Genomic DNA, 13,264 nt, shown 5'->3' on the forward strand with positions numbered 1-13,264 from the left:
CGGCAAGTCAGGTGGGGAACGTTGGAGTCTGCAGTCACTGGAGCAAGCAAGCCTCATGTTCGCTTCCAGCTGCCTGGCTGCCGGCCGCCATCTTGGCTGACAGTTAATTTGCATAAGGATATGCTGATTAGCCAATGAGAAGGGTAGCGGTCGTACGCTAATTACCATGTTTCTCTTTTATTAGTGTCGATTGTTGTTGCTATGGTTGAGAGTAACTGAGTGTCAGTAGGTTGCTCTGATTGTAAATGAGAGGATTCCAGGGTCTAAACTTCCCTGGCAACTTTCCCTCCACATGGTCAGATGCAGTCCAATTCTCCTTCCAATCCTAGGTTAATTCCCTCGTCCTCTAGGGCATCTATTGTGATCACCTTGGTTCACAGCACCTTACCTTCCTCTGACAGCATGTTATTACCTTGTCACTGGGCACCGGATGCAGCTGTCCTGTGACATCCTATATGGATTTTACCTCACTTCATTCCTTGTTTGCCCAGCATACAAGGCCCTTCAAATAGCTGACCCCTGCTTAATTCTGTACATTCACCTTGCATCTCCTCCAACTTTAAAAATCATGCCCATACACTCACATTTTTTTAAAAAAAATACATATTTTTATTGATTTCAGAGAGGAAGGGAGGAGGGAGAGAAGAAATATCAATGATCACAAAGAATCATTGGTTGGCTGCCTCCTGCACACACTCTACTGAGGATCGGCTCACAACCCAAGCGCGTGCCCTGACCAGGAATAGAACTGTGACCTTCTGGCTCATAGGTCAATGCTCAACCACTGAGTCACACTGGCCTGGCCATACACTCACATTTTTAAGCTGTCATCTAAATTTTTGATCATAGATTTAAATATATATATTTGGATATAATTATATAAATGCTATGTTGTGTTAATATATAAGTTATCTATAATAATAAAAGCATAATATGCAAATTGACTGAACAACTGAACAGCAGAACGACCACCCGGATGACCTTCCAGACGACCACGCTTGCAGCTTGGGGAAGGAAAGCCCTGATAGGCCCTGATCGTGGGCCAGGCCTAGGGACCCTACTCAAGGGATCCCGAATTGTGAGAGGGTGCAGGCCAGGCTGAGGGACACCCCACCCCATGCACGAATTTCGTGCACCGGGCCTCTAGTGTATTATAAGTTATTAAGCTTTAATATATTTGTTTATACATACATAAATAAAAGATATATAAATGGATGTAATTTTTGTCATGTAAATATGGATATTTGAAAAGAAAATTGTAGTAAAACATTCAAAATGTGTCCAAATGAAGTTCAATATCATTGTAGTTTGATACCCACCATCATGGAATTTATATATATATACACACATACACATAAGCTTCACTTTGTTAGGAATTCTGCATTGTTCTTTTTTCTGGGTGAACTTGTATTCCCTGGCAGAAATTCCATCTTAATGTATTATATATTTGTTCTTGGAAGTCTTTTATTAATCACTCTATCACATATCACTGACTGCAACAAAAATAGGCTCATAAATTTAAATTTTAAAGTTTTAATTGACTACAAGTCTTAAATTTTAAAATAAATTATTTTTAATTCAATTATTATTATGCTTGTTAGAACACCATTGATCAAAACAACATAAATATGTCACAGCTGGTGATAGTGATTAATCCTTTAAAAAGTAAAGTACTTTGGGACATACTTCTCTTAATATGACAGGGGGGACTGTTTATTTCTCAATTAATGTATTCATGAATGAGTATTGGTATTTCAGACAGACAGGTTTCAGCCTCAATTGTGTTCCCATTGGTGTCTGCACTGACAGCCTGTTCACATAAGCCTGCGGATGGGAAGGAAGGGCCCCTGTTGCATGCTGCTCATGTGTTGGGGCTCCTTTCAGGTTATATGCCAAAAAGTAATAGTGATTTTTAATCATCTATGAGCTGACATCAGTACGAGGATCTTCAATTTCAATGACAGTGGAGAATTGAACATAATGGACTCTACAAGGTGGCGATTCCCAGGGATCAGAAATGTTAGTGTTCTGCACATCGAGGTGAATATTTCAAAATGTGCCTTTCCTCGGTGCCCGAAGGACTTTTCACAGAAGGGGGAGGCACTCTGCAGGGTGGGGGACGCCTTTTCAGTGGGGATGGCCTCCATTCTCCACCTTCTCCACCCTCCCTTCGCTGGGGGAGGCCGACTGCGTGGATCTCAGTGGGCTCCCTTCCCCTGTGGCTGCCAGTTGGGTTTGGCCAGTGAGAAACCTGGGCTGTGGGCAAAAGCTAGAAGGAGGGGAGGAGAGTAAGGTCGGGCATTTATTCCCAGGTCTCACCTGCAGGGACCCAGGCTGCATCTTCAGAAGGCCCAGCTCCTTCCCATTTTGCACAGCCTCCCTTGTCTCCAGGTTCTAGAAACCTCTCCCTCCCCTCACCCAACTCAGGGCCCACCACCCAAGGGGGCTGCACTATCACTGCAGCCACACTTTTATAAACATTTCCTCCATTAAACACTCATCCAATTCCCCAGTTTGAGTGCACTTTTGGTTTTATGTTGGTACCCTGACTGACAAACCTGTTTTTTATTTAGTGGGCATTTGAAGGACATTTGTGAAGGAGGGAGTGGCAAACGGACTCATGTCAGTGGAGGGTCTGTAAATGGATCTCTTCAAACTGTTCGTGCCTGTGAACCTCTAGAAAATCTTCATGACCCCCAGGGGCCTGGGGACTCCAATTGGATGATGGCTCTTCTGGCACCTGCCCATCCATCTCTGCCCTCTCCACTGCATAGTGATAAGGACTCAGTTGGGAGCCAACTAGGCATTAAAGGAAGGGGCGCGTGCTTTTTCATGAGTGCCGACGACACAAGCGAATCCTACCACACCACGCTGTGTGTCCAGCACCTGCCATCCTTTCCTGCTACCCAGCCACACCCACCACTGGCCTCACACGCAGGGGAGGCACACGTCCTCCCCTGAGCTGATGGATGAGCTGATGGGGGCTGGTTTCATGAAGCGAGGACCCTATGATCGCCTGCTGGAGTCTGGCATCGATCACCCTGGACAGGGAGCTGCCTGGCTTCTCCTCCAGGCTCCCCGCAGTGCTGATTTAGAAATTCCAGACAGCCAACCCATCGAGAGTTCTTTATGGCAGAAGCGGGCACCTAATCTACCATAACATGTAAAAAGATAGGGGTCCCCAGGCAACAACAGCAGCTGCAGTTAAAGTTGAAATTGGGGTTAAATGTGTGCTGTGTTGAATTCACCTGCTCGGGGAGAGCGATGATCTCGAATCTTCCATCCTGGAATTGGCTAGAAGCCCCCTGGGGCAATTGCCATTATTCTTGGTGCCACTGAGACTTGGGCTGCTGGCACATGGCTGTGGGGTGTGTTTGCATTAGCTGCCACTGTGATTTTTTTTTTTTTAGCTTCAGGAGGGTATTTAAGATTCTAGCATTTATTTACTTACTGTTCGTTTGCCAGTTTACAGCCATGGCTTATGTGATAGTTTGGATGATTGTTCAGCAAATGTTCCCTTCCTTCCCTTCACATTATGAGGGGAGAACACTTCACAGCCCTTGGATGTGGGTTTGGCTCTGTGAGTTGCTTTGACCAGTTGAATGTCAGTGGAAGGGAAAAGAATGAAGAAATGTGTCCCTGCTTTTGTTTGTTCTGCTCTTGCTCTAGGGACCAGACACTAGGGATGGCTAGGAAGAAGGAGCAGGGCGTAGACCTGAGCCCCAGCCTGCACCAACCCTAGGGAGCCCAGCTGCCATCAGAGCCACGGTGGCCCCAGGGCCTGTGAGTGTGGGAATCGGAGCTTCTTGTAAATTGATAAGATAGGTTGGCAACAACTGACAAACGACTGAATTTGCAAATTCTGTTCTGCTGAACCCAAGGGAAGTCGTTTTCAAAAGATTTCTCTGCTCAAAATCAGCTTTCATCCATTCAGGCATTTATTTCTTAATGTACTTGTTTATTCTGCAAACGCTTTTTGATCACCCGAGGTATCAAGCACTGTTCTAGAGAGACTCATCCATCTCGGTGTATCTGGGTTGTCTCTTGATCTTCGTGAGAGAAATGAGGTTATGCAGGTGCACATTCTTAAAGTGCTTTAAAAGGCAGGGCATAAATCAGCCTGTTTCCCAGCTCATGCCTCCTGCTCTGCTGGGCTGCATGGCATTCACTGAGGCCAGCCTGTGTGGGGTGAGTGGAAAGGAATGCCCCCCCCCACCCCTACCTCCTCCCCTGCCTGAAATCTGAGGCTTTGGGGAGATGGGGTGGGGAGAGATGATGCTCACCGACTGCCCTGGGGGGCACAGGTGTTTGAACCTCTTGCCTGGGTTAACTGGCTCAGCCACTTGTGATTGGCCTTGATTCTGTTTTCAGATAAAGAAACTGAGGCTCAGAGAAAGACAATAACTCACCCAATTACTGGCACAGAGGAGGAGCAGTAAGTGTTAAATATTATTATGTCACATCCCATGATTAGAGAAGTAAAAGATTGAACTCTTGACCATCTGTGCACAAGAGAGTGGCCGTAGCAGGCCTGACTGCTGTCCTCTGAAAGGCCTGTTTGCAGGATTGGTCCTTGGCTGGTGTCCGAGAACTTGGGTTCCTGGAGATTCCCACACCCTGACTGATAAGAGTGATCACTGTGCGTTACCTGTTTACACAAAACAATACGGTTTATGCAGAAAGCAGGCTTTCCTTCTGCGAGTCCAGAGTTGGTACATGCCAGGCAGCGGCTGCCACATGACCAGTCTCCACTGAAAATCTCCACTCTCTAATGAGCTTCCTGCTGGGCGACATTCCACACTCACTGTCACACTTGTTGGTGGAGGAATTAGGGAGTCTTGTGTGACTCCAATGGGGGGGACTCCTGGAAGCTTTCTCCTGGTTTCCTCTGGACTTCTCCCTTTGCAGACTTGTTTTGTATCCGTTTACTGTAATAAAATCATCTGAGTACTTGATCTATGAGCATGACTATGCTGAGTCCTCCCCGTGAATCGGCAAACCTGAGAGTGGTCTTGGGGACCCTCAACACAACACCCCTCCCCTTTCCTTGACTCCAAGCCTTTGCTTTAGGCCCTTCATCCTATCTGCAACACCGCCCTTGACTTGTAGAATCATTTCACTGATCCACAGGACCTTGTTCAAATCTCATCTTGACTATGAGTTTTGAAAGGCTTTCACCTTCTTGAGATTCTATAGCATTTACTTCCAGAATCATCCATCAGGAGCTGTGCCTCAAATAATGATCAGGTCCTTTCCTAAGGACTGTCTGAGTTTTGAGTCTTGTGACATGTGTCAATTTATCACAGCCCTTAGCCTAGATGCCAAGATAAAATGATATAAAATAAATGTTTTGACATTGGTTTGCCTGTCCTTAATACCCTGTGTTCGCTGAAAAAACATTTTTTTTGAAGATAGAATCTTAATAGACCAAATTATTACCTAACTTCAAAATATTTTGACAGTTCTTTGCAGATACAGCTACAGCAAAATATGTCTCTCAGTTATAGTGACTACAACTGGAATTGGCCCTAGGACTGTGAATCCTATTTTAAAATGTGATTAGGATTTTATTTCCGATAGCCTGATGGTTTTAACTCATTAAGCCAGTCATCAAAAATTGACTGAGTGCTTACAAAGTGTCTTTCATTGTGAATGTTGTGGAAACTCAAAACGGAGAAGATATTCTCTGCTTTGGAAAGACTCAGTTCTATGTTTGATACCTTTTGTAGGTATTTTTGTGTGCCCACCCCCAGCCCAGGCCCCTTTCATGGAATACCTTCAGGGGATGCTCACCCCTCTCCCAGGTAGCACTTGCTGGCAGGAAAACTGACCCCATGTCTAATTACAGCAGTGGGACCTGAATGCTCCAAGATAACTTGCATAATCCCACCCTCTTTGCCACATGATTGGTTCATCAAAACAAGGCATACGCCAATCAGCATATAATATTTTTCTTAGGCACAGAGTGGCCCAATCAGTGCAGAGTTCATATTTTCCTTGGAAACCTCCTTCTGGATAGGCAAGAAATGGTGATTTGAATCCTGGAAATGCTGGGCCATTTGGGGAAGCCAGGTTGAGGAGAAGGGCAGAAAGGCACCCTACAGAAAACCAAATACAAAATAGAGAATGATATTAATCAAGGCACTCCCGATGGTCCAACCTTTGGACTTACTGTTTACATGAACCAACAAATCATTTAAAAGAATTAAGTAAAAATGTGTTGGCACTTTTGATGTTTGCATTCAAAATTAATCTAATTGATTTAGTTCCATGGTATCTATTGATCTATCTACCCTTTCTCCTATTGTCTCTACCCTGATTTTCCTTTGGGAAAATCATTCTTCCTATCTCCCCAGACACATTTTGGGTAGACTGATCCAATGCACAGAAACAGGGGAGCTCATATGAGTTCACAGCAAGCAGCACTCTCCACCACAATGACTTAGAGGACTGGTTTAGGAGTAGACTCATGACCCAGTTTGGGAGAGCAAACATATAAAAGACTATGAGACCCCCTGTCTGCCCCTAGTTTGTGCTGTCAGGATCTGTGTTCTAGATACCCAGGAGCAATTCTGCCACCAGATGAGAACCCAGAACTGCCAGAAGATGGAATCCAAGGATGAAGCTAACATTAGAAAAAGAGATGAACGAGAGGAACTGGTTCAAATGATCCCGGATCACACCTGCCTTAAAGCGCACTGCCTCTGAACTCTGTTAGGGGTACCAAACCGAACCAAAACAAACCGAACCAAAACAAACAAGATTCTGAGTCTCATCACAAAATATACAAAATGTCCAGGATAAAATCTAAAATTACTTGATATATAAAGAGCCAAGAAAATCACAACACTCTTGGGGAAAGACAATTAGTAGGCATGAACCATGAAATCAACAGATATTGACATTTTCAGACAAAGACTTTCAAGCAGCTATGGTAAAAATCCTTCAAAACACAAGTATGGATATGGGTGGAACAAGTGGAGAAATGGAATCTAAGCAAAGAATAGGAAAAACTTTTGTGACCTGCAGTTAGGAAAAGGTTTGTAGATATGATACCAAAAGCATAATCCATAAAAGAAAAAATTAATAAAATTGACTTTAATTTTAATAAAATTAAAAATATTTATCCTGTGAAAGATGCTGCTAAAAGAGGACACTGTCAAAAGACTGTGAAAAGAAGTCAAGTTTGTTACTGGGAAAAAAGTATTTGCAAATCACATATCCAGGATACATAAAACAATCCTCAAAACTGAACAGTAAAAAAAAACAAGCAACCCAATTTAAGAATTGACTTGAACAGATGATTCATGAAAGAGAATATACAGATGGCAAAAATACACATGATAAAATTTTCTATATCATTAGCCATTAGGGAAGTGCAAATTAGTCACACTGGCAGGGGTCCTCAAACTTTTTAAACAGGGGGCCAGTTCACTGTCCCTCAGACCGTTGGAGGGCCGGACTATAGTTTAAAAAAAAAACTATGAACAAATTCCTATGCACACTGCACATATCTTATTTTGAAGTAAAAAAACAAAACGGGAACAAAAACAATATTTGTATTTGCATGTGGCCTGCGGGCCGTAGTTTGAGGACCCCTGAGTCACAGTGACATACCACCGCCCCTCTATTAGAATGACTACGGTAAAAACCTCACACTACAAGTGCTAGAGCTAATGGAGCAACTGAAACTCACAGGCTGCTTTTAGAACTATAAGGTGGTACAGTCACCCTGGAAAACAGTTGTTCAGTTTCTAATAAAATGAGACACACACCAGATGACCCAGCAACCCCGTTCCTGGATATTTTCCTTAAAGGAAAGGAAACTTATGTTCACATGAAAACCATCCACACATGTTTCTAGAAGCTCTCTTTATAATTGCTAAAACATGGAAACGACCCAAATGACCTTCAGCAGGAACAGTCTGTGGCACATCCACATGATGGGATACCACTCGGCAGGAAAAGGAATGAACTACTGATACACACAGTGCCTTCTTTGAATCTGGAAGGCATTATGTTGAATGAAAGAAAACAGTCTCAAAGATTACATATTATACATTTCCATTTATATGACTTCCTAAAAAAGAAAGAAAAACCATAGTGATAGGGAACAGTGCAGGGGCTGCTAGGGGGATTGCAACTATAAGGAAATAGCAGGGGGTTAGATTTGGGGGGCAGGTGATAGAACTGTCCTGTATCCTGTTAATGAGAGGGTTACACAACACAGACACATGCACCACATTTCATAGAAACATACACCACAAAAGGTCAATTTTATTGAATAATATTTATTAAATGACATTTTAAAGTCACACACACAAAACTGATATCTCTAAATGATTAGTTGCATTTTCTTTAAAAAAAAAACAAACGAAAAACTCTTGCCCTGGCCAGATGGCTCAGTTGGTTGGAGTATCATCTCATACACCTGGGTTGCAGGTCCAGTCCCCAGTCCGTGCACATATGGGAGGCAACCAATTTATGTCTCACATTGACATTTCTCTCTCTCTCTCTCTCGCTCTTTCGCCCTCCCTCCTTCCCTCCCCCCCCCCTTTCTCTCTCTCTCAAACCAATAGAAACACATCCTTGGGTTAGAATTTAAAAAAAACCACAAAAATAAAATACAAACACAATCTCTCCCATAGACCTGCTCTCATCTGGGTAGGGCCTGATTTTCCACAACCAAATCACAGCAGGAGGACGGTGCTGGGAGCCCTTCCTTCAAAGGCATCAAACACTGTGTCTGCCGCCCATAAAAACACAGCACATTCAGAGCCCTGGTCTTCATGCCCAGTTTTTTTCTCCTCCTCCTCCCAGTTCTGACAGGCGTATGGAAATTATGTTAGAAATGTAAACTTCGAGCATGAATGGGAATTTTATTTTCAGGGATGGATGTGTGTGATATTTTGCTCTTGGGTTGAAACCCTTATTCATATCCAAATAAATTATTTGAGAGTGTTGATAAAGGGATAAATCTTAGAGGATTTTCACAAAGGTCTGTATTCAGAAAACCTGCCCTTCTCTGGGCTGCACTTTAAACAGGGAGTTGGTGGGGGTGGGGTGGTGAGCTGTACGGCAATCAATCTGAATGTGCTGTGCTTTCTTTTCCTTTTTATACGTTCACAAAACTCTAGCTATCGGGCAACCACAAGTTCAAGGTGGGAAGAAAGATAGGCTCTTCCAGAGACAATCGCCTTTCAAAGCACACACAATGATTCAACTTATTCCTGGAGCTCTGCCAAGGGAGACAGCAACAGACCTAGCCTTTGTTTGCAGTTTCTAAGCCAGCCACGGGAAGTACAGTAATAAGATAGGGAACACCTGTTGTCTATGCTGAGCTTTGTGTTTAGGTAGCCAGGGACTCTGTTTAAATGGCTGATGAGTGAGGATGGTAGGAAGGGGCGTGTCGAAGGAACTGTAGTGGTAAGGTTTTTATACGAGAACTATGGTTTTTATTTTTCTACATTTCTCCCCAATTTTTTACAGCAGGTATGTATATTAAGTTAGCAGGCTTTGGCTGCAAGTGGTAGGGATCTAAATTAAATGGAATTTGAAGATAAGGGGAAATGGGTCAGGATGACTGTTTAATGAAAAGTCTGGGGGAGGGCTGCAGGCCTGGGTGGATCTGGGAGTGTTGATTGGTTAGTAGTTACAAACAGGAGAAATCAATCTCGCTTGTTTAAGGGTAAAAGGGCTTATTGAAGGTTAACATGTGGTTCACAGAAATTCTGGGGAGAAAGGAGAAGCCAACTTCGTGGAGTTGCTACTTCATAACTGTAATTTTGAAGTAGCAGTATCTTTCACAGGATACTTTTACCCCTTATCTCCAGGAGCAACATCCAAATTGTCGTGAAGAGCTGCACCAGAGCCAACACTGCTGTCCCTGCTCCTGGGGACATGCAGCTGAGCCCAGGCGCCAGCACCAGCGCCCCCTACATTGATGCGGCTGGAGAGCTGTGTCCTGTGGACCCGCACCGAGGATCTGCTGGAGCCTCCTCTAGGTTACAAGTAACTTGCCCAGATCTAGAGTGACTATCCATCCTGGCTTGCCTGAGGCAGCCCCAAAGTAATGGTGACCAGCACCCCCATGTACTCTCAAAGTGATCTGATTTGGCCAGGACTTCTACGGGTATGCTACCACGGTCACACAGCTGGGAAGAGGAGAAGCGTGGATGACAAACAGCCACGAGGGGATCAGCTGACATCACAGACTCAGTTTCCCTCTTTCTCCACCTCTCAGCAGTGCCTTCTCTGTTTGGGTTCGACTTTCCACCCCACAGTGGTCCAGGCTGAGATCCTCTCACTTCCAAGGCCAACAAAAAGACACACCATCTCCACATCCTCCCCTCCACCCCCAAGTTTTAAAACAGAAACCAAAGAATTTCAACTCATTGGCCCAGTGTGGGTTTAGAACTCCCTCCTGGAACCTGGGCTGATGCACCCAGTAAACTCAAGTGCGAAGAGGAGAGGTGTCGCCAAACGAAAACAGTGGTGCTGTGATCCAAAGAAGTAGAAGGGATGCTGTGAGGGGACAGAGAGCAGATGTCCTGCTTGACTGTCAGAACCAACCATTCACTGTGACTATTGTATATGAAAACCCGACGCAAACTCGGTTCTCCTAAGGTGCTCTCTAAAGCATGGCGTTTGCTGGTAATCATGGAGGTCTGACCGCATCATGAAGCAATCAGATGTTGTCCTTGGAACCCATCCAGTTAGAGATGCAGAGATGGAGGGAACAGAAGGCCCTCCCTAAATGGCTAATAATTGGCAAACTTGCTCTGTGAAGAGCCAGAGAGGGAACAGTTTAGGCTTTGCAGGCCAAATGTGGTTTTTTGTTGTACATTCCTGTGTGTGTGTGTGTGTGTGTGTGTGTGTGTGTGTGTGTGTGTGCATAAAATGTAAAAAACCGCTGTTAGTTCAGCGGTTGGACAAAAGGAGGCTGTATGGGATGGATTTGGCCCAGGGCACTTGTTTGCTAACCTCTGATCCATCAAAGAAGGCAAGACATACATACGTGAACAGAGGGCATGAACGGGCTTATATTACCCGCACTGACCCCACATGTGTGTCTGCAGAGACCGTGTGGAGGGGTGGCATCGGGAATGTCCCTGAAGGTGACACTTGGGAGTGGACGTGAGGGCTGCTGGAGTGGACCCTGTTATTTCAGCCTCTGTAATCCATTCATCTTCCTGCTGGCAGCACTGCAGACCCACTCCGCCCCCTGCTCAGCTCAGACCTCAGCCCACCAGGGTCTCACATCCTCAGTTGCAGTAAAGAGCCAGGAATGAGCATGTGACCCCAGGAGTCCTTGAGACTTACGGCTGCCAGCGGTCCTTTGGGTGCAGATAAGAGCTTCTCACCCCCGCTCTCCACCTTCCACTGACCGCTCTCTCACGTTCAGGGTAAAACTCAAGCTCCTCCCACGACCTGATCAGGCTCCTGCTCACCTCTCCAACCTTTTTCTGTCCTCCCTTTTACCCCTTATCTCCAGCCACCCTCATCTCCTGGGCTTCCACTAACTCACCCAGTTTGGTCCCTCCACTGTGCCTCTGCACTCGCTGGTCCCTCCGCCTGGAATGGTCTTCTGTCCAATACTCACAGAGCTTGCCTCATGCAGATCTTTTCTAAAAACTGGCCTCCTCAAGAAGCCTCTCCTGACCGCTCTAACATCGTCCTTTCTGTCCCTCTTTATCTTTGCCTTGCCCTATTTTCCTTCATTACGTTTGTCCCCATCTGATATTATTAACATATTTATTTGATAATGTATTTATTATCAGCCACTTGGCTGGACTGTAAGTTCCAAAAGAGCAGAGATTCATGTCTGTTTTGTCTCAGGTATCCTTGGCACCTAGAAAAATTCTGGAACAAAGTGGTGCCCCTTTAATATTTGCTGAATGACTAGATTAATGTTGGCACAAATTTGCTCACTCTTTCCCAGAAGCCTTGAGTCTGAGAAGAGATGAAATATACTACAGCCACAAAGGGTAAATGTCTCTGAGAACAGAGCCAAGAGATAGAGAAACCAGATCCTGATGACAGACTTTAAGCAGCTTGATCAAACTGGACCTGCAGCCAGTGCCACTGCTCTGCTGTTTTCAGTACATTCTCTTATGCATAAACCATACTGGATTAGAAATCTTGTTGCTTGAAATAAAGGAGACCTTAGAGCAGTGGTTCTCAACCTGTGGGTCACGACCCCTTTGGGAGTCGAACGACCCTTTCACAGGGGTCGCCTAAATACATCCTGCATATCAGATATTTACCATATGATTCATAACAGTAGCAAAATTACAGTTACGAAGTAGCAACAAAAATAATTTTATGGTTGGGGGTCACCACAACATGAAGAACTGTATCAAAGGGTCGCGGCATTAGGAAGGTTGAGAACCACTGCCTTAGAGTATCAGTTGGCTAACCAGAGAGGAGAAGATAGTGAGAAAAGGAGGGGAGAGAAGAGAGCACATCGGGAGATGCAACAACTCTGGCCTCTAATACAATGAAGGTCTCTGTGAGCCTCAGGGAAAACCCCTTTACAAATGCAGCAAAGCAGGAGTCAAAAATGAACTTACAGGAAGTGTGGTTAAAACTTAGGATAATTGAGCCAGGCCTATCTGGAACACATTTTCTACAAAAGCAGGAAGAAAGTGGGTCATAGAGAGGACAGGGATGCTGGGTCAAGCGAGCTCTGAGTGGCTTCAACCTGCTGGAGCCTCTTCCCCCCCCCCCCCCCCCCCATGTGACCTTGGGCAAGTGCCTGAACCTCAAGTTCCCATCCGAAAAAGAATACAAATGTTAACAGCGTTGTAATGAGGATCAGGTAAGGACGTATATGTTAAAGCGCCTGGCATAGAAGGAGGCCCATGGCGGGCACTCGGTAAATGGCAGCTGTGATTATGAAGATGGGGTCTGGACTGCCCGTTTCCAATTAGTGCTGGAGTTTGGAGAGTTGCTGAAACTCTGCTAGCACCAGAATTGAGTCAGAAACAGAATTGCTCCACAGAAAAAGCAAAGGGTGTGGCTTACCCAGAGTTTGTGCCCCAGTCAGCTCCATCAAGCAGCAATAATGGTCATAGAAAACATATAGCCAAGGCGTCTTTTGACACTTTTTGCATGTTCATCTGTCAGATTAGTTAAGCTCTAAAAACAGAGTCTTCATTGATGAGATAAGGTAAAGTGGAGAAGTTTTGATGGAAAGAAATGCAGGAAACTTCCACACCGGGGGTGGGAAGCCCAGGTGGAGTGCCAAAGGCTCCTCCACACC

Source organism: Myotis brandtii, unplaced genomic scaffold (genome assembly GCF_000412655.1).
Source record: "Myotis brandtii unplaced genomic scaffold, ASM41265v1 scaffold161, whole genome shotgun sequence".
Taxonomy (NCBI): Eukaryota; Metazoa; Chordata; class Mammalia; order Chiroptera; family Vespertilionidae; genus Myotis; species Myotis brandtii.